The sequence below is a fragment of the Anabrus simplex genome, chromosome 2 (assembly GCF_040414725.1).
Source record: "Anabrus simplex isolate iqAnaSimp1 chromosome 2, ASM4041472v1, whole genome shotgun sequence".
NCBI lineage: Eukaryota > Metazoa > Arthropoda > Insecta > Orthoptera > Tettigoniidae > Anabrus > Anabrus simplex.
In genome coordinates, this window is record NC_090266.1 from 157,411,739 (window position 1) to 157,432,852 (window position 21,114).

The window sequence follows — 21,114 nt, forward strand, 5'->3', positions numbered from 1 at the left end:
GTTGCATATATAGTACTTCTCTTGATTTCATTGAGTTATTCGACTTGTAAATTTGTAAATGTTGGAAAACCACTATAAAACATCGCCACTTTTCGAGAAATGATGTATTTTGTGCTGTCAATCGTTGCAAGTACTGCCACCAAGAATTTTTGTCGGAAGTGAAAGAAGAGTATCGCTGCAAATCCACAAGCTACTATGTCCACCCATGGTCACAACTGGGTGTGATGTGGCTTCGCGTAGTTTTGCATGTGCTGTTTCATGCTGCAAAATCAAATTGTTCTATAATCTTTAAATGTTTGGTTCTTCAGTCTGTCGGAAACTAATTTAGGATAAAGTAAATTAATTAGAAAATACTGAAAAATAAAACATTAAATTACAGATTATACCTGAAAAATATACTTATCTTAATTAATTAATTAATTAATTAATTATTTAAATCATTAATTATCTAAGTCGAAAATGAAGAGAAGTTCCACAAATATATACTATCAAATTGTGTCAAAGCGTGTGTTTTTCTTGTGTAAACGAGGCTGGAAAATTGATTTCGTTCGAAATGATATGTTGCCCATCGAAATGACCGTAACAAACCGTACTATTTCCATGGACATATTTAGATTTTCTGTTGATGAACTGAATCCTCGTTTCGTTCTTATGTTGGATATTCTGTAAATTAGCCACCATTCGCTTACGTCAGCACGGAAGATTTCAGTGTAGGGGAGCACTGGACATGAAAAACTGTCATTTTACACCCATTTTTAAATATATAATATTTCTTGCAAAAACCCTAGTTTCCTACTGTTACAATTAAGTTCCATAATTTAAGTAATTTATTGTAATTATAAAAATCATATTACCATGGTGTGCGGATCAAATCGTATTATGTCCGAATATTTTAAAACCGATTTTCGTCAAACCCAGTTCTGAAATTATTTCATTTTCCGTGTTTCCTCGGTATTACAATAAATTTCCATATTTTAAGTAATTTAATGTAATTGTAAAGGGCTATATGCCATATTGTACTAGATCAACGCCTCTTACCGAAAGAATTGATTCCTGGCCTTAGCTCTAACTCCTTCGCATTGGCTCATTCCAAAATAATTTAATGAATTTTGGTAGACAGATCTTCGGCGAAAACTAAAAACTATCTGCTACTATGTTACATGCAAACCATGAAGGCCTTTGGAGTATTAGAAGTTAAGAGAACCATTCGCAACATTGACCCTAAGTCAGTGGAGTGGTTAGCTGCTGCCTTTGTTCCCCGGAATTTATGTTGTAAGTTGAGTGAACCCCAGGGTTACATACCTCTCCAGGAATGGAAATCACGTTTGTGAATTTTCGGACTACCTGACGGGAAATCAAACCCATACTTTTTCTTTTAAATTCTTCCTCCAACTAGAAACTGCCCGAAGAAAAAATAATTAATGTTTCTACGTCTCACTAAGTACACTTTTACGGTTTTCGGAGACGCCGAAGTGCCGGAAAAATCAACCAAGTTATAACTAAAAGTTAGCTTACGTGCGAGTAAATCTACCTACTCGAGACTGACGTATTCGAGAACCTTCAAATACCACCGAACTGAGCCAGGATCGAACCTGCCAAGCTGCGGTCAGAAAGCCAGCGCCTCAACCGTCTGAGCCACTCAGTCCGGCCAGAAGAAAAAAGGCAAAATACAGTGAATATTGATTAAAAAAGAAATAGTTTGTAAAGAAGTTGAAAAAGTAAAAAACGGCTCTGAAATTAGATCTACAACTTTAAACAATTCTAAACACAATTAGTGAAGTTAAAACCTACAAAAACATTTAAAGAATTATACGAACAGCTTGATAAATAAATTTCTACAAAACCTAAATGATTCGGAGTTGAGGTCAGTTGACCTTATTCCGATGAGTGTAGATGAAGTCTCAATATAAGGTTAGACCCCCTGAGAGCTTTTAGCCCCCAGTTCACGAGTTCATCTGTGCTGATGCAGAAGACTCTCAGGATTTCCAACACCTTTTTGGCGATCGTCCCCATGGCACCAGTCATAAGACCCATCACCTAAATATTCTCTGGCTTGTATTTTTCTGTGCAGTAAGGCACTGTAGACAAGTATACATGTTCCTTTATGACGTCAACATTGGCTGGTTCAGTTAGATGCAACTAATTAATACTCAATTGAGCCATTCTTTCGATCAAACATCTTTAAATTATTACTTGTAAGATGTCCCTCTGCCATATATTACTAGATCAATTCCTCTTACCGAAGTGATTCCTGACCTCACCTCTAGCGCCTTCACGGCGACTCATCCCAAAATAATTTAATGAATTTTGGTTGACAGATTAGAAAGGCCCCCTTATGTTATAGTGTAATATATATATTTATTTATTTGAATGGGACTCTGCACTTCGTAGGCTAATAATAATAATAATAATAATAATAATAATAATAATAATAATAATAATAATAATAATAATAATAGTCCGCCTCTGTGGTGTAGTGGTTAGCATGATTAGCTGCCACCCCTGGAGGCCCGGGTTCGATTCCCGGCTCTGCCACGAAATTTGAAAAGTGGTACGAGGGCTGGAACGGGGTCCACTCAGCCTCGGGAGGTCAACTGAGTAGAGGTGGGTTCGATTCCCACTTCAGCCATCCTGGAAGTGGTTTTCCGTGGTTTCCCACTTCTCCTCCAGGCGAATGCCGGGATGGTACCTAACTTAAGGCCACGGCCGCTTCCTTCCCTCTTCCTTGCCTATCCCTTCCAATCTTCCCATCCCTCCACAAGGCCCCTGTTCAGCATAGCAGGTGAGGCCGCCTGGGCGAGGTACTGGTCATACTCCCCAGTTGTATCCCCCGACCAAGGGTCTGAAGCTCCAGGACACTGCCCTTGAGGCGGTAGAGGTGGGATCCCTCGCTCAGTCCGAGGGAAAAACCGAACCTGGAGGGTAAACAGATGATGATGATGATGATGATGATGATGATGATGATAATAATAATAATAATAATAATAATAATAATAATAATACGGAGCTCAATAGCTGCAGTCGCTTAAGTGCGGCCAGTATCCAGTAATCGGGCGATAGTGAGTTCGAACCCCACTGTCGGCAGCCCTGAAGATGGTTTTCCGTGGTTTCCCATTTTCACACCAGGCAAATGCTGGGGCTGTACCTTAATTAAGGCCACGGCCGCTTCCTTCCCATTCCTAGTCTTTCCCATTCCATCGTCGCCATAAGACATCTGCGTCGGTGCGACGTAAAGCAAATAGCAAAATAATAATAATAATAATAATAATAATAATAATAATAATAATAATAATAATAATAATAATAATAATAATAATAATAAGTGCTTTTTAGTGGCGGTATGCAACGGTACGCATTACCGGCACCTTTTTCCTGGAAACAAGCAAAAAGAAGGAATTGGATATTATTCGGAATATTCCAATCACATTTCCTATGAAGTGTTGGCTTATGGATTAAAATCAAGCTTGTTTGTTCGCTTCAATAGATATAATTCATACGAGCTCATGATTGGAGATTCTGTAAACTGACATTTTAAAATTATCATTCTTGTCCTATCAACCATTTCGTGTCGTTAGTTCGGAGTTAAAGAAAAGGAAAGGCATAATCTTCGTCTTTCTCTTTCTTATCCTTGCACAGTTTTCTCTACTGGAATTCAATAGCATAGGGGGTTGGTTTTCTCACCCTTCAGAAGACTTCTTGTCAAAGACAATCTAAAGTTATCCTTATTGCACCAAGTGCCGTTAACACTGACGTAGCAGCGGACAACTAGTAAATAGCTAACCATCCATGTTAATCTGGGGTTAATGTATGTTTAAATTTAACTGCTTTCTTTGTTTTTAAATAACTTGAAAAAGCAAAAAACACTTGTTTTTTGCTGCCGAGGCAACCGGGTTCATAGTTATTTAGTAGGAGCAAGGGGTGTACGCGGTTCACAAGTTAGAGAAGTGAAATGAATGAAATAACTAATTATTTTGTAACGCTGCGCAATAAAAGAAAATACATCGATTCTTTTGAAGTATCTCCTGAGCCTGCGAACAGTGAATCAAGTGAATGTGAAGAAAACATCGCAAGTTCCAGCAGATTTACTGCAGTTCAACAGGGAAACCATTCTGACAATGATTGGCCTGATTGTTGGACATTAACTCAGAAAAATGACTTCTTCCAGGAATACGAGTGGCTTTATGCGAAAAATAAAATGCTGCGTTGGAAGGTGTGCCAAAATTTTGCAAGTTTAGGACCAGAAAAACAAATGGAAGTGAACATTTCTTCAGAGTGGAAGAGAAGAAGATGGTACATCAGGAGATATGAACAAAGTGTGAGATTCAGTTTATGAAGAAGTTCGGGTGAGTATCACCACACTTTTATTAGAAACGAAAGCTCTGATGATGATCATAATAATAATAATAATAATAATAATAATAATAATAATAATAATAATAATAATAATAATAATAATAATAATAATAATAATAATAATAATAATAAGTAATATTAATAATAATCTTCTACAGCTTTTCCCACATGTGTGGGGTCGCGGGTGCGAATTGTGTTGCATATGTGGATTTGGCCCGGTTTTACGGACGGGTGCCCTTCCTGTCGCCAACCCTGTATGGAGGGATGTAATCACTATTGCGTGTTCCTGTGGTGGTTGGCAGTGTAGTGCTTTGTCTGAATATGAAGATGAAAGTGTTGGGACAAGCACAAACTCCCAGTCCCCGAGCCAGAAGAATTCATCACACGCGATTAAAATCTCCAACCCGGCCGGGAATCGAACCCGGGACCCTCTGAACCGAAGGCCTCAATTCTGACCATTCAGTCAATGAGTCGGACAATAATAATAATATTAATAATAATAATAATAATAATAATAATAATAATAATAATAATAATCCAGTTGATCAACTCATATCCACGGGGTATCCGACCGCCGGCCCCGGTACTGATGCAGCAGAAATAGTTCAAGGTCTAGAGACTATTCAGCGGGACATGAAACCGGCCGCTGTACAAGAGTGGCCAACTGGAGGAGATATCACTGAGGTCACCAACGAAGAGCTAAATCTTCACCGCTGTTCTCCAGGGTGATGTTCATGAAGACGATACGGACGAAAGAAAGGGCAGAGGCAGTCACTCTGCGGTAAAGGAAGCGTTCGAGTTCGCGCTGAAATACATCTAACATTATCCGACACCAATTGACGTGTTGGAGGGATGCATTCGCAAAAACAAGAACGTCTAATGTGAATCAAACAACCAAAACATTGCAGACTTTTCCAAGTACAGTACTGCATTTCTGTAAAGTAATTTTTACACAGTACTGTACGTTTGAATATTTTATCAAATATAGTGTAATGGTCAGTAAGCCAGTGTTTTTTTTTTTTGTTAATTTTATTGAATATACAAAGGAAAAGCATATAACTCTACTGTTATTACAGTCCCGGCGTTATGTGAAATTCTGTTTTTAATTATTGTAAAACTATTTTACATTTATTTCAGGCTGCTATAATTCCTCGGATTATCCGGGCTTTTCTTGTGTACCGACCATCTACTTTAGATCTACTTTAGGTAAGTCGTTTATAAGTATTCATTATTTTACATATTTTACACTCCTAACTAGCCCAGATTACCGGCACCGTGAAACCCCCTACCGTGCCTGCCTCTTACTCGGAGGCCTTGGGTTTGATTCCCGGCCAGGTTAGGAATGTTTACCTGGATCTGAGGGCTGATTCGAGGTTTACTCAGCTTACGTGATTACATTTGAGGAGCCATCTCACAATGATATTGCGGCCCCTGTCTAGAAAGCCAAGAATATCGGCCTAGAGGATTCGTTATGCCGACCACATGACACCTCGTAATCTGCAGGCCTTTGTGTCGCGCAGTGGCCACATGGTAGGCCAAGGCCCTCTGGGGCTGTTGCGCCATGGGGTTAGGTTAAGTAGCCCATTTAACACAGAATGTTACAGTCTCCCTACGTAGCGTAACGGTTAGTACTATTACCTGCCATCCTTGGAGGTCTGGGTTCCATTCCCGGTACTGCCAGAGAGAATGGTAGCATGGCTGGCATGTGGTTAAATTGGTACATGCAGCTCACCTCCATTGCGGTTGTGCCTGAAATAGAGCTGTTCCTCGTCGGGTTGAGGACACGAGTATACTTCATGATGATGTTGCAGTGCAGCAGACGATTTCTCGTTTTTCATTCCTTCAAGGAATGCAAATGGCCCCGGATGTACAATGCACTTTTTCAATGCAAATACAAGACCTAGACCTGAACTTCTTACCATTTCCCAAATGAATTAAACGCGTATTTACTGATTACTCTCCACACTACTACGTACTCCCTCCCTCCATGAATTACTTATCTTCATAGGTGCTCTAGAAGAAATACTCTATTTTTCGTCATGATAAATAATATTTCTGAGAGCTCATGGAACTAGCAGTGTTTCTGGTCTGGTCTGGTCTGGTCTGGTCTGGTCTTAGGTGATGATTACGATAATAATAATAATAATAATAATAATAATAATAATAATAATAATAATAAAAATATTAAAGCTTCATATTCTAGCAACGTTTAATGGCCTTAATGTTCGCTAGAGTTTTGAAATGTCATTCCATAGAACTTGTTGACGTCCTGGAAAATCTATTGATGTTTAAAAGAGCCTTAAAAAGCCTCTGGCCTGAGGTGAGATTCACTCTGAGGTTAGAGAATCAGTTCTGAACGGACACAGCCACGCAGACTGTTCCTGATACTACTGTTTCTAAGTAATTTTATGTAATAATTAATCTAACAACTGTTAATACACCGTTCTAGGATTTAATAATAGTTAATGTATAGCTTCCTATTAATTGGCTTGTTTAATTAAGAAGTTTTTCAGCGTGTGGGGAAACCACTCTTAATAATCTTAGTTTTAAAGCTTTAGATACGGATGATTATGAAAGTAAACACTATTTGAAAAAAGGTTTTCAAATTTAGAAAAATCACTGAAGGATGATCATTATTATTTCGAAAATTTCAAAGTAGTCAATTAGTGAACATTATTCATTGAATGGATGTTTATCACAGATATTATATTTGCTTATGAGAGGATTGTGAAGGTTTTCGAAAGCCATTGTATCGACTCTGCAGCTTTTGTATTTTTATCATTGCAGTAGATCACATAACACTGATCATAATTGAATAACTTTCAATATTAAGAACGAATATTTCTAGAAGTGCAAATGTTGGTTAAAATTAACTGTAGATTAGAAAATTAATGATTTCTGGGGAGGCAGGTCCCTCAACATCATCCAGAGGAATCTGCCAAATCGCAGTCTCTGTAACTTTGAGGATCGCTATGCTACTTAACTGGTTATTTTCCTACATATAATTCTTAAAAGAACATTGTTGATACTCGGAAATGGTGTCAAACACAGAAAGAAATCATATTCTTTCGACAAAGGTTCCATATTTTAACATATTAATATATATTGTAATCCTACCTTTCTGGTCTTCATCGTAGTGTAACAGTGGGAACTACCTTGTCACATGACTCTCAACCAACTGTCCATCCAACTCTCTCACGTGTGGTACTGTGGACTTCACCTTTTGTGTGGGTGGATTGGCAGGTAGGGGAGGGCTAACCAATAACAGCGACCTCAGGTTTAATGCTCTAGCTATGGTGACATGATACGTAACAATGAGATCACTCTTCTGCGAACGAACAAAGAACGTATGGTTTGATATGAAATCTAGGCTATAGAGATCAAATAATGGAATATGGCTAGACGTGAGCTACCTTGGTTGAGATTCTATAAATATCTTCCCCTCAACAGTGGTGTGCCCCTCATAGTTTTTAAAGGTTAATTCGGTTGAACTATTGTATATTCTATTTTAAGTATTAGGGTGTTTTAGTATCTGAAAACATCGTAATTATCGGTCTTGAACTCGCATGTATGTGTGTGTTTACTGTAATGGGAAAGAGAAGAAAGCCACAATCCCACGTGTATACATTCCTCTCCTGTGAATGTGAATCCATGGATGATGGCCATCTGAGCTACCCTGTTTGAATTCTGTAGCTGCTATTAGGCTACTTGCTAACAGAAGTCAAATAACACAACATTTAATTTATTTGGAGGTTAACTGTTGAAAACTGTCAATAATAATAATAATAATAATAATAATAATAATAATAATAATAATAATAATAATAATAATAATACCAAGCTCGATGGTTGCAGTCGCTTAAGTGCGGCCACTATCCAGTATTCGGGAGACTGTGGATCGAACTCCACTGTCGGTGGTCCAGAAGATGGCTTTCCGTGTTTTCCCATTTTCACACACCGAATGAGTTGGCCGTGCGGTTAGGAGCGCGCAGCTATAGCTCTCATCCGGGAGGTAGTGGGTTCGAACCCCACTGTCGGAAGCCCTGAAGATGGTTTTCCGTAGATTCTCAGTTTCACGCCAGGCAAATGCTGGGGCTGTACCTTAATTAAGGCCACGGCCGCTTCCTTCCCATTCCTAGGCCTTTCCTGTCCCATCGTCGCCATAAGACCTATCTGTGTCGGTGCGATGTAAAGCAAATTGCAAAAACAATTTTCACACCACGCAAATGCTGAGGCTGTACCTTAATCAAGGCCACGGCAGCTTCCTTCCCACTCCTAGCCCTTTCCTATCCGATCGTTGCCACAAGACCTATTTGCGTCGGTTTGACGTAAAGCAACTTGAATAATAATAATAATATTAATAATAATAATAATAATATTAATAATAATACTGAGCTAGATAGCTGCAGTCGTTTAAGTGCGGCCAGTATCCCGTAATCGGGAGATAGTGGGTTCGAACCCCTCTGTCGGCAGCCCTGAAGATTGTTTTCCATGGTTTCCCAATTTCACTCCAGGCAAATGCTGGGGCTGTACCTTAATTAAGGCCACGGCCGCTTCCTTCCCATTCCTAGGCTTTTCCTATCGCATTGTCGCCATAAGACATATCTGTGTAGGGGGGACGTAAAGCAAATAGCAATAATAATAATAATAATAATAATAATAATAATAATAATAATAATAATAATAATAATAATAATAATAATAATAATAATAATAATAAATAATAATCATCATCATGTTATTGCCTTTACGTCCCACTAACTACTTTTACGGTTTACGGAGACGTCGAGATGCCGGAATTCAATCCCGCAGGAGTTTTTTTTAAGTGCCAGTAAATCTGACGTATTTGAGGACCTTCAAATACCATTGGACTGAGCCAGAATCGAACCTGCCAAGTCGGGGGTCAGAAGGCCAGCGCCTCAACCGTCTGGGCCACTGTCCTTAATTCATCATTGTGGGTTCGATACTGGCAAGCTCCTTTCGTAACCGAACATACTGTACTAAACCATGCTCCTCGCCAAAAATTTGAGGGTGGGCTGAGTAGCTCAGACGGTAGAGTGCTATTCTTCTGAGCTCATGTTAGCGGCTTCGATCCTGGCTCAGGTACGTAGGCCCTTACATACGCCAGTACCGTGTTGGTAGGTTTACTGGCACGTAAAAGAACTCCTGCGGGACTAAATTCCGGCACCTCGGCGTCTCCGACAACCGCAAAAGTACTTAGTGGGACGTAAAGCCATTATTATTATTATTATTATTATTATTATTATTATTATTATTATTATTATTATTATTATCGAATAAGTGGGTCACGTAGCTATCAGCTTTCATTCGGGAGATAGTAGGTTCGAATCCCACTGTCGGCAGCCCTTAATATGTGTTTCCGTGGTTTTCCACTTTAACACCTTAAATAAGGCCACGGTCACTTTCCTATCCCATCGTCGCCATAAGACCTGTTTGTGTCGGTGCAACATAAAGCAAATTCTAAAAGAAAAATCGATTAATAATAATAATAATAATAATAATAATAATAATAATAATAATATTGGAGGTCGTGATTAGCGCATTGCCTTAGCAGCTAGCTTACCACCCTGAGCGCAGAAGTTCGATTCCCGATTGGAATATTCACCTGAAAATTCACATGGTGCCAAGAAGGTCGGTTGTTGTTGTTGGTGGTGGTGTTGTTTGGGTCATCAATGCACAGCCCTCCGTGTCACTCTATTCTGTGCTAACGTTTTCATTTCTACATGATTTCTACATTCTACATCTACTCTAATCTGTTTGTCGTATTAATGCCTTGGTTCCCCCCCCCCCCAAATTAACTGAACAAGTCCTGGGTGTTTAAGATGTGTCCTATCATTCTGTCTCTTCGTCTGGTCAATGTTAGTCAAGTTCTTCTCCTCTCACGAATTCGGTTCAGTATCTCCTCACTCGTAATCCGATCTACCCATTTCACCCTCAGCATTCTTCTGTAACACCACATTTCAAACGTTTCTAATCTGTTCCTTTCTGAGCTAGTTATTGCCCATGTTTCACTTCCGTACAATCCCACACTCCAGGCGAAATTTTCAAAAACATCTTCCTAATTCATATATAAATGTTCGAAGTGAACAAATTTCTTTACTCAAGAAAGCTCTTCCTTGCTTGCGATAGTCTGCATTTTATGTCCTTCTTACTTCTGCCATCGCTAGTTATTCTGCTACCCAAGTAACCATATTCATCTTCTTCCTTTATGACTTCATTTCCTAATCTAATCTTTCCTGCCATGCCTGACTTTGTACGATTGCAAGCCATTAACTTTGTTTTACATTCATTTTCATGTTGCATTCCTTCTCCAAGACTGTGTCCGTACAGTTTACCAGTTCCCCTAGATGTTCTGCAGACTCAGAAAAAATAACAGTGCCATCGCGACATCTCAGAGTTTTGATTTCCTCTCCTTGGATTGCGATCCCCTTTCCAAATTCCTCTTTGATTTCCTTCACCGCCTATTCTACGTAAACATTGAAAAGGCGAGAGGGCAGCTTTGCCTCACTCCTTTCTGGATTACTACTTCTTTTCCACACCCCATGATTCTTATCACTGTAGAATGATTTTTTTTATACGTAGCAGACAATCCTCTTTTCTCGGCATCTGATCTCGATCACCTTCAGAATCTCAAATAACTTGGTCCTATCAATATTGTCGAATGTGTTTTCCTAGTTCTACAAATGCCATGTACGTGGGCTTGTACGATTTAACTCGATCCTCTAAAATCGGACAAAAAAGTTAGATTGTTTCACTTGTTCCCGTATTTCTTATGTAGTCAAACTGATATTCTCCCAGCTCAGCTTCAATTTGTGTTTCCATTCTTATGTAAATAATATCGTATGTGTTAAAATGTTGCAAGGAAGGTTATCCAGTCTTAAATCACCGGCCAAAACCCAAAATGAGCCAGATGGCCCTAGCGATCCCATAAATGGAATAAGCTGAAGAAAGTATTATTATTATTATTATTATTATTATTATTATTACACTGTGTTTTACGGTTTTTAGAAACGTGAGACCGGGCGAGTTGGCCGTGCGGTTAGAGGCGCGCGGCTGAAGGCTTGCATCCAGGTGATAGTGGGTTCGAATCCCACTGTCGGCAGCCCTGAAGATGGTTTTCCGTGGTTTCCCATTTTCACTCCAGGCAAATGCTGGGGCTGTACCTTAATAATTAAGGCCACGGTCGCTACCTTCCAACTTCTAGGCCTTCCCTAACCCATCGTCGCCATAAGACCTATATGTGTCGGTGCGACTTAAAGCCACTAGCAAAAAAAGAGAAACGTGAGAACAGTAGCAGCCCTGGTCTAGAAAACCAAATATAACGACAGAGAGGGTTCGTTGCGCTGACCTTGGGTTACATCGTAATCTGCAGGCCTTCCGGCTAATCAACGGTCGCTTAGTAGTCCATAGGTTGTAGTTCCATAGGTTTGGTTTTTGGTTTCTATTTGCCCAATCAAATGTACCACACAACTTGCTGGACAAACGATTATCTGAACTATTATATTAACGTGCTTTGAGTGTATTTCGAGAGTACTGGAACCGTTAATTGGTTTGGTGAAATATTTCAGTAACTGATGAAATACCACTCCTTTTCGAGCAGCTCCGGTTCCCTACAAAGCCAAAACATACCTGTCATAGGGGAAGTGACAGTCTGAATAGACAAAGAAATAAATATTTCCTACTTGACGTCTGGAGAGAATGATTCCTTCCCAATTAATCTCAAAAAATAAAAAGACACAGAATAAAAGTTAAGGCGTAAAAGCTGAGTTAAAAATATTAAATTACACGTTTCGTTCAATTAACTGGACATCTTAATATTTCTCGAACAACTTCAACTAAATGTAAAATTACCTTGGAATTCTTATAAATTTACGAGTTTGAAGCTTGTCACTTTACTGGAAAACAAAAAGATGTGTTGAATAGTTGCAAGCTAAACTTTGCAAACTGGCCAAAAATTCATAAAGTTAAATGCAGTGGAGTTTAGGTTGTTGGAACACTTATATTACATAGCCCCCCCCATTGTATGGCCCCTCGCTGTGTCCCACATAGCACATTACGCAATATAATGATATACAACATCACCATCGATTGTCACACCTTTCAGTACTCAGTCTGCAAGCCCCTGTGACTGAGCGAATCGCCTCCACAAGGCTCTGTTCTATAGCAATCTGGTCTGTTCTACTGCTGCATTGCGTACCATGATATCATTAAAAACTGGCAACGGCAGGCCAGCGATTTATTCAAATATTGTTAGGATGATCTACATCAAAAAGGCGCAATGAAAGTGAAGGCCCCGGCTTGTACGGACCAAGGGAAGATGAGCCACGGTGCTGTGTGGCTCCGCACTTCCGGGCGTCTCGTTCTCATTGCGAGTTGAAGTGCAGCCGGGGCGTAAACGTTGGGAGCTACGTGTCCAAGGATTTGTGTCATTGGCAATTATTTGACAAGGAAATTGCCCTTTAAATGTAATAGTCTGTATTCCTGATTCTTTTCTTCTTCTTAATCTGCTTACCCTCCATGGTCGGATTTCCCTCGGACTCGGCGAGGGATCCCACCTCTACCGCCTCAAGAACAGTGTCCTGGAGCGCCAGACTCTGGGTCGGGGATACAACTGGGGAGGATGACCAGTACTTCGTCCAGGAGGCCTCACCTGCTATGCTGCCTTGCGGGGATGGGAAGATTGAAAGAGATAGACAAGGAAGAGAGAAGGAAGCTGTCGTGGCCTTAAGTTAGGTACCATCCCGGCATTTGCCTGGAGGAGAAGTGGGAAACCACGAAAAACCACTTCCAGGATGGCTGAGTTGGGAATCGAACCCACCTCTACTTAGTTGACCTCCCGAGGCTGAGTGGACCCCGTTCTAGCCCTCGTACCACTTTTCAAATTTCGTGGCAGAGCCGGGAATCGAACTCGGGCCTCCGGGGGTGGCACCTAATCACACTAACCAGTACACCTCGGAGGCGTTCCTGATTCAGTCGCCCCTTCTAATGTAGTTTTATGCAACTCACCATATTAGTTCCGTCCTTAAAACATCTGCCTGCAGGTATGCTCAGACAGAGCGGAGTATGCGCAAGACGAATAAGTGCCGTTCTAGTATTTGAATGTGGCAAACGTGGGCCTGCATTTACGTATATAAACATCATACCGATGCAAAAATATTTGAATAATGCAGGATTCGAACTGCCGATGGCACATTCCGTCGATTGCTAGGCTAACGCCTAACCACATCCTCTACGCTACACTGCCAGGAACATGTTGGCAGTACGACGAGAGGAGTGTACATACGCCATCCGGTTCGTTGTTTAAGACATTAATTACTTCTTTCTTTGCTAGTGGCTTTACGTCGCAAGGACACAGATAGGTCTTATGGCGACGATGGGATAGGAAAGGCCTAGGAGTTGGAAGGAACCAGCCGTGGCCTTAATTGAGGTATAGCCCCAGCATTTGCCTGGTGTGAAAATGGGAACCCCGGAAAACCGTCTTCAGGGCTACCGACAGTGGGATTCGAATCCACTATCTCCCGGATGCTAGGTAACAGCCGCGCGCCCCTAACCGCACGTCCAACTCGCCCGATACATTAATTACTGAGCTGTTACCTAGTGTTATGCATTGATTTCCCTCTTCGCTACACCCGGTCACGAATCACGACACATTAACATAGTTGCATGGTTAAAGGACGTCGCTATATGCTTTCAATGCGTCGTGTCTTGCGAGTGGACGATATAACCTGTCGGTAGGGTTCAGAATCGTGTGAGAATGTGTTCACTGGACATTAGTACCAATCAGTACGCCTGCAGGGGGAATAACCACCTTATAACCATGTCGCATGTTAGTTGGGTTGCATACAACTACATGGGAATGGGCGGCTGAATCACACGGTATAACACCGCTGGTTTAATAGTCACCGTCCTTGATTTCCAGGCGGGCGTGTGGGGTTCGAGGTGCTCCAGTGCGTCGTTTTTACTTTTATAACTTCGCTATGTTTTTGGGCTGGGCATCTATCTGAAATTAGCGTGGACAGTTTTACGTGAAAACGAAAACCGGCACTGTAACCAACCAATCAGTGTACGTCGTATGAATGGAAGAACGACGCCATTTTGATGGACGGAAGGTCATATTCTTGGAAGATGATGTTGGACGTTTTAGATCTATGAAGTAGGGTTGGTCACTATGTCCCAGTTTCGGCACACTGTGCTGGTGCACATTTATGTTCCGTTGTTTCGGAACACCGAGTGTCAGTTGTTACGAAACGTTCTCAAGCGACATCGAGACAGAAACTCGCTGACCCGTCAGAAGCACTGCCCTTCGCCCTTCGCCTCCGCCCTTCGCCCTTCGCCCTTCGCCCTTCGCCCTTCGCCATTCGCCTACTAACTGACTGTCGATACCGGTAGTGTGTCACCACGTGCTGGAGTGTTATGAGTTCTGTCATATCCTCTTTGATCTTAAGTCCCGTTGCACCGGCCACTGTCATTCGGTACATGCGCATCACTTAATGTGTTCATTTTTTCAACTGTTTTGTAAAAAAGTTTAATTGTATGTCGTACAAAAGACGGTAAACTTTGCAGAATGTCACACTGGAGTTCTGCTTGTGATATCTGTAAACACATCTACTGTTGGCGTAATTGTGACAGGTGTATTCAGAAGGAATGAACATTCTTATCCTAAAAGCAACTTTTAAACACGATTTTGACTGGGAGCGTATTTTAGAGTTCCGACAGCTTTTTCACGTACCGCGAAGATTTATCCTGGCCCTAATTGCTCGCAATACTGGCCAAGACATTTCAATTGGTGAAAATATCCTTGGAATAGTTAATTTTAAACCCCTGTACTGTCCCTGTAACTTTGATATGTGTGTTTCATATTGACTGCAAAATCTTAACCTAAAAGCATCTTTAAACGTGATTATTGAGCGCCGATCTTGTACGCGTCGACTTCTTCGGCGACCTCTCCACGGACTCCTCGACAAACTGACATGTTTCTCTTCTTGTGGAGGCTCTCGTTGAAATCGTGCCCGAAAGTCAGTACGAACGTGTGCTATTGTCTTCCCTGTTTGCCCTCTCTCGTGCACCCCAAAAAAAAATTGCAATAAGACGTACCGAGCTCGATAGCTGCAGTCGCTTAATTGCGGCCAGTATCCAGTATTCGGGAGATAGTAGGTTCGAACCCCACTATCGGCAGCCCTGAAAATGATTTTCCGTGGTTTCCCATTTTCACGCCAGGCAAATGCTGGGGCTGTACCTTAATTAAGGCCACGGCCGCTTCCTTCCCACTCCTAGCCCTTTCCTGTCCCATTGTCGCCATAAGACCTATCTGTGTCGGTGCGACGTAAAGCAATTAGCAATAAGACGTTGTTCAATACTGTGACTGGACATATCAGCCATCGCTTAGTTCACACAATCTGAAACAGAACAAAACGAACGTACATTAACATTTATAAAGGGGTAACTGGACTTTGTGGCCACCCTGTACAATGTGCATAATTGTTATTATTAAACATTTAAAAATCCAAATACAATTAGTTCACTTGAAATGGATACTTTTGAAAATATTTAAAGATTTTTTTTTTCACGCGTGCATCTCTTTAGGCTTAATTTTCTCATAAAATTACAAATATATAGCTACTAAAGTTTTAGATTGGATATAATATAAAATATGTAATCTACTAAACAAAACATATTTTAAAATGACCTATTAAGTTATTTAGGTCCGCCTCTGTGGTGTAGTGGTTAGCGTGATTAGCTGCCACCCCCGGAGGTCCGGGTTCGATTCCCGGCTCTGCCACGAAGTTTGAAAAGTGGTACGAGGGCTGGAACGGGATCCACTCAGCCTCGGGAGGTCAACTGAGTAGAGGTGGGTTCGATTCACACCTCAACCATCCTGGAAGTGGTTTTCCGTGGTTTCCCACTTCTCCTCCAGGCAAATGCCGGGATGGTACCTCACTTATGGCCACGGCCGCTTCCTTCCCTCTTCCTTGCCTGTCCCATCCAATCTTCCTATCCCTCCACAAGGTCCCTGCTCAGCATAGCATGTGAGGCCGCCTGGGCGAGGTACTGGTCATTCTCCCCAGTTGTATCCCCGATCCAAAGTCTGAAGCTCCAGGACACTGCCCTTGAGGCGGTAGAGGTGGGATCCCTCGCTGAGTCCGAGGGAAAAGCCAACCCTGGAGGGTAAACAGATTAAGAAGAAAAAGAAGTTATTTAGCAAAATATTTTATTTACCTAATTTATTTCCCACAAAATTTGCTAATATTAACTTAAATAATCGAAATAATTTCAATTTAATTAATATAAAATGTTGTTTACCATCTTGAGGGTGGTCTCAAGTGTTCACATAGAAAAAAAGTCATAATTCTGTCTCAGATAGCTGCTGAGAAAAGCGCACCTGATTATCTGAAAACTCAATTTTTTAATTTAAAAAAAAATCCATTGCAGGTGAACTAATTGCATTAGGATGTTTTATCAATCAATCAATCAATCAATCAATCAATCAATCAATCAATCAATCAATCAATCAATCAATCAATCAATCAATCAATACTGATCTGCATTTAGGGCAGTCGCCCAGGTGGCAGATTCCCTATCTGTTGCTTTCCTAGCCTTTTCCTAAATGATTTCAAAGAAATTGGAAATTTACTGAACATCTCCCTTGGTAAGTTATTCCAATCCCTAACTCCCCTTCCTATAAATGAATATTTGACGCAGTTTGTCCTTTTGAATTCCAACTTTATCTTCATATTGTGATCTTTCCTACTTTTATAAACGCCATTCAAACTTATTCGTCTACTAATGTCATTCCACGCCACCTCTCCGCTGACAGCTCGGAACATACCACTTAGTCCAGCAGCTCTTCTTCTTTCTCTCAATTCTTCCCAACCCAAACTTTGCAACATTTTTGTAACGCTACTCTTTTGTCGGAAATCACCCAGAACAAATCGAGCTGCTTTTCTTTGGATTTTTTCCAGTTCTTGAATCAGGTAATCCTGGTGACGGTCCCATACACTGGAACCATACTGTAGTTGGGGTCTTACCAGAGACTTATATGCACTCTCCTTTACATCCTTACTACAACCCCTAAACACCCTCATAACCATGTGCAGAGATCTGTACCCTTTATTTACAATCCCAATTATGTGATTACCCCAATGAAGATCTTTTCTTACATTAACACCTAGATACTTACAATGATCCCCAAAAGGAACTTTCACCCCATCAACGCAGTAATTGAAACTGAGAGGACTTTTCCTATTTGTGAAACTCACAACCTGAGTTTTAACCCCGTTTATCAACATACCATTGCCTGCTGTCCATCTCACAACATTTTCGAGGTCACGCTGCAGTTGCCCACAATCTTGTAACTTATTTATCACTCTATAGAGAATAACATCATCCGCAAAAAGCCTTACCTACGATTCCACTCCTTTACTCATATCATTTATATATATAAGAAAACAAAAAGGTCCGATAATACTGCCTTGAGGAATTCCCCTCTTAATTATTACAGGGTCAGATAAAGCTTCACCTACTCTAATTCTCTGAGATTTATTTTCTAGAAATATAGCAACCCATTCAGTCACTCTTTTGTCTAGTCCAATTGCACTCATTTTTGCCAGTAGTCTCCCATGATCCACCCTATCAAATGCTTTAGACAGGTCAATCGCAATACAGTCCATTTGACCTCCAGAATCCAAGATATCTGCTATATCTTGCTGGAATCCTACAAGTTGAGCTTCAGTGGAATAACCTTTCCTAAAACCGAATTGCCTTCTATCGAACCGGTTATTAATTTCACAAACATGTCTAATATAATCAGAAAGGATGCCTTCCCAAAGCTTACATACAATGCATGTCAAACTTACTGGCCTGTAATTTTCAGCTTTATGTCTATCACCCTTTCCTTTATACACAGGGGCTACTATAGCAACTCTCCATTCATCTGGTATAGCTCTTCCGACCAAACAATAATCAAATAAGTACTTCAGATATGGTACTATATCCCAACCCATTGTCTTTAGTATATCCCCAGAAATCTGATCAATTCCAGCCGCTTTTCTAGTTTTCAACTTTTGTATCTTATTGTAAATGTCATTGTTATCATATGTAAATTTTATTACTTCTTTGGCCTTAGTCTCCTCCTCTATCTCGACATTATCCTTGTAATCAACAATCTTTACATACTGCTGACTGAATACTTCTGCCTTTTGAAGATCCTCACATACACACTCCCCTTGTTCATTAATTATTCCTGCAATGTCCTTCTTGGAACCTGTTTCTGCCTTAAAATACCTATACATACCCTTCCATTTTTCACTAAAATTCGTATGACTGCCTATTATGCTTGCCATCATGTTATCCTTAGCTGCCTTCTTTGCTAGATTCAATTTTCTAGTAAGTTCCTTCAATTTCTCCTTACTTCCACAGCTATTTCTAACTCTATTTCTTTCCAGTCTGCACCTCCTTCTTAGTCTCTTTATGTCTCTATTATAATAAGGTGGGTATTTACCATTCCTTACCACCCTTAAAGGTACAAACCTGCTTTTGACTTCCTCAACAATTTCTTTAAACCCATCCCAGAGTCTGTTTACATTTTTATTTACCGTTTTCCACCGATCATAGTTAGTTTTTAGAAACTGCCTCATGCCTGCCTTATCAGCCATATGGTACTGCCTAACAGTCCTACTTTTAAGACCTTCCTTTCTATCACATTTATTTTTAACTACCACAAAAACAGCTTCATGATCACTAATACCATCTATTACTTCAGTTTCCCTATAGAGCTCATCTGGTTTATCAGGACGACATCCAGGATATTTTTCCCTCTGGTTGGTTCCATCACTTTCTGAATCAGGTGTCCTTCCCATATTAACTTATTTGCCATTTGTTGGTCATGCTTCCTGTCGTTCGCATTTCCTTCCCAATTGACATCTGGCAAATTCAGATCTCCCGCTACAATCACATTTCTTTCCATGTCGTTTCCCACACAGCTGACTATCCTATCAAATAATTCCGAATCCGCGTCAGTGCTACCCTTTTCCGATCTGTACACTCCAAATATATCAAGTTGCCTATTATCTTTAGAAATGAGCCTTACACCTATAATTTCATGTATCTCATCTTTAACTTTTTCGTAGCTTACAAATTCTTCTTTCACCAGAATTAACACTCCCCCTCCCACCATTCCTATGCTATCTCTACGATACACACTCCAGTGCCGTGAGAAAATTTCTGCATCCATTATATCATTTCTCAGCCATGATTCAACTCCTATTACAATATCTGGTAAATATATATCTATTAAATTAATTCTATTTCTTTCCTTACAATACTTCTGCAGTTCAACACTAACAATTTTATGTCATCCCTACTTGATTTCCAGTTCCCTGTTCCCTTATCACCGCTCCCTAGGCCATCCCGTTTCCCTGAATGTACCTCCCTACTACCCTTCCAAACAAATTTCCTAACTTATACGTACCACTGCGGTTTAAATGAAGGCCATCTGAGCACAGATCCCTATCTCCTACCCGCCCATTAGGATCTAGAAATTTCACTCCCAGTTTCCCACATACCCACTCCATAGTCTCATTGAAATCCCCAATCACCCTCCAGTCAGTATCCCTTCTACACAGTATTCCACTAATAACAATCTCCGCTTTCTTAAACTTCACCCGTGCTGCATTTACCAGATCCCACACATCTCCAACTATGTTGGTACTTATATCAGCTTGCCTTACGTTGTTGGTACCAACGTGAAACACTACCACCTTCTCCTTCCCCTCCTCCCTCTCTTCTACTTTCCTCAACATCTGCCTCAACCTAATTCCTGGATAACACATAGCAACATATAGCAACAGTTAAGAACATTCTACATGTAGACTATGTGGTGAATATTTCATTGTTCTATTGTGAATAGGAGCTAAGCTGTGTTGCAGGCTGCAAAATGATAGCAATTACCTACCTTCTGTCTTTAATAAGGTACAGCCGCAGCATTTTCCTGGTACGAAATGGGAAAACGCGAAAAACCATCTTGAAGGCTGCCGCGGTTTGGACAAAGAGGTATGCTGCCACACACGTGATTGTTGTTTGGTCTCAGTTGGGAAGCGGAACGCCCAGGTTTCGTCACCCGTGACAATCGAATCCAAAAACCTGTCCTTTTCTTCTGCATAGCGGCGAAGACCAAACAACAATCACGCGAAAATGCAAACAAACATAGACGGCCGAGGTGAAAGATGAAGTTCAACGCTTCCTCAACACATGGCGGCAAGCGGCATCACGTGGGCATACAAAAACTGCCACACCTTTAAAGTGATGTAAATATTATAGAACGAAATGGTTCTTTGTAATATTAAAAATAGGAGACCTTATTTTTGGGATTACCCTCGTACTTCATTTGGCCTCAGATTCTTTTTGTTCATCCCATTTTCCCCCAATTATTAGGGTCGGCACTTGGTGTGGCTTTTACCGTATTTTTTACAACTGTATGTCCTTCCTGTGAGATATACCCAGCTGTCTTTTCTTCCAGAAATAAACCTGGTGCTCATTTTTGATACAGGTTGAGTGAACCTCAAGGCCATATCATTTCTTAAATTTTTCGACCTCCTGGTGGGAAATCGAACCCTCGTTCTTCCGGTTGACCCGAGTACGCCTTTATCACCTCGGCTAGGCATCCCCTTTCCTTAAATAGCGCCAGACAATATTCTATCATGAACAAGGATTTTCCTTATGCTTTGAGATTTCAGTCGTAGCCTA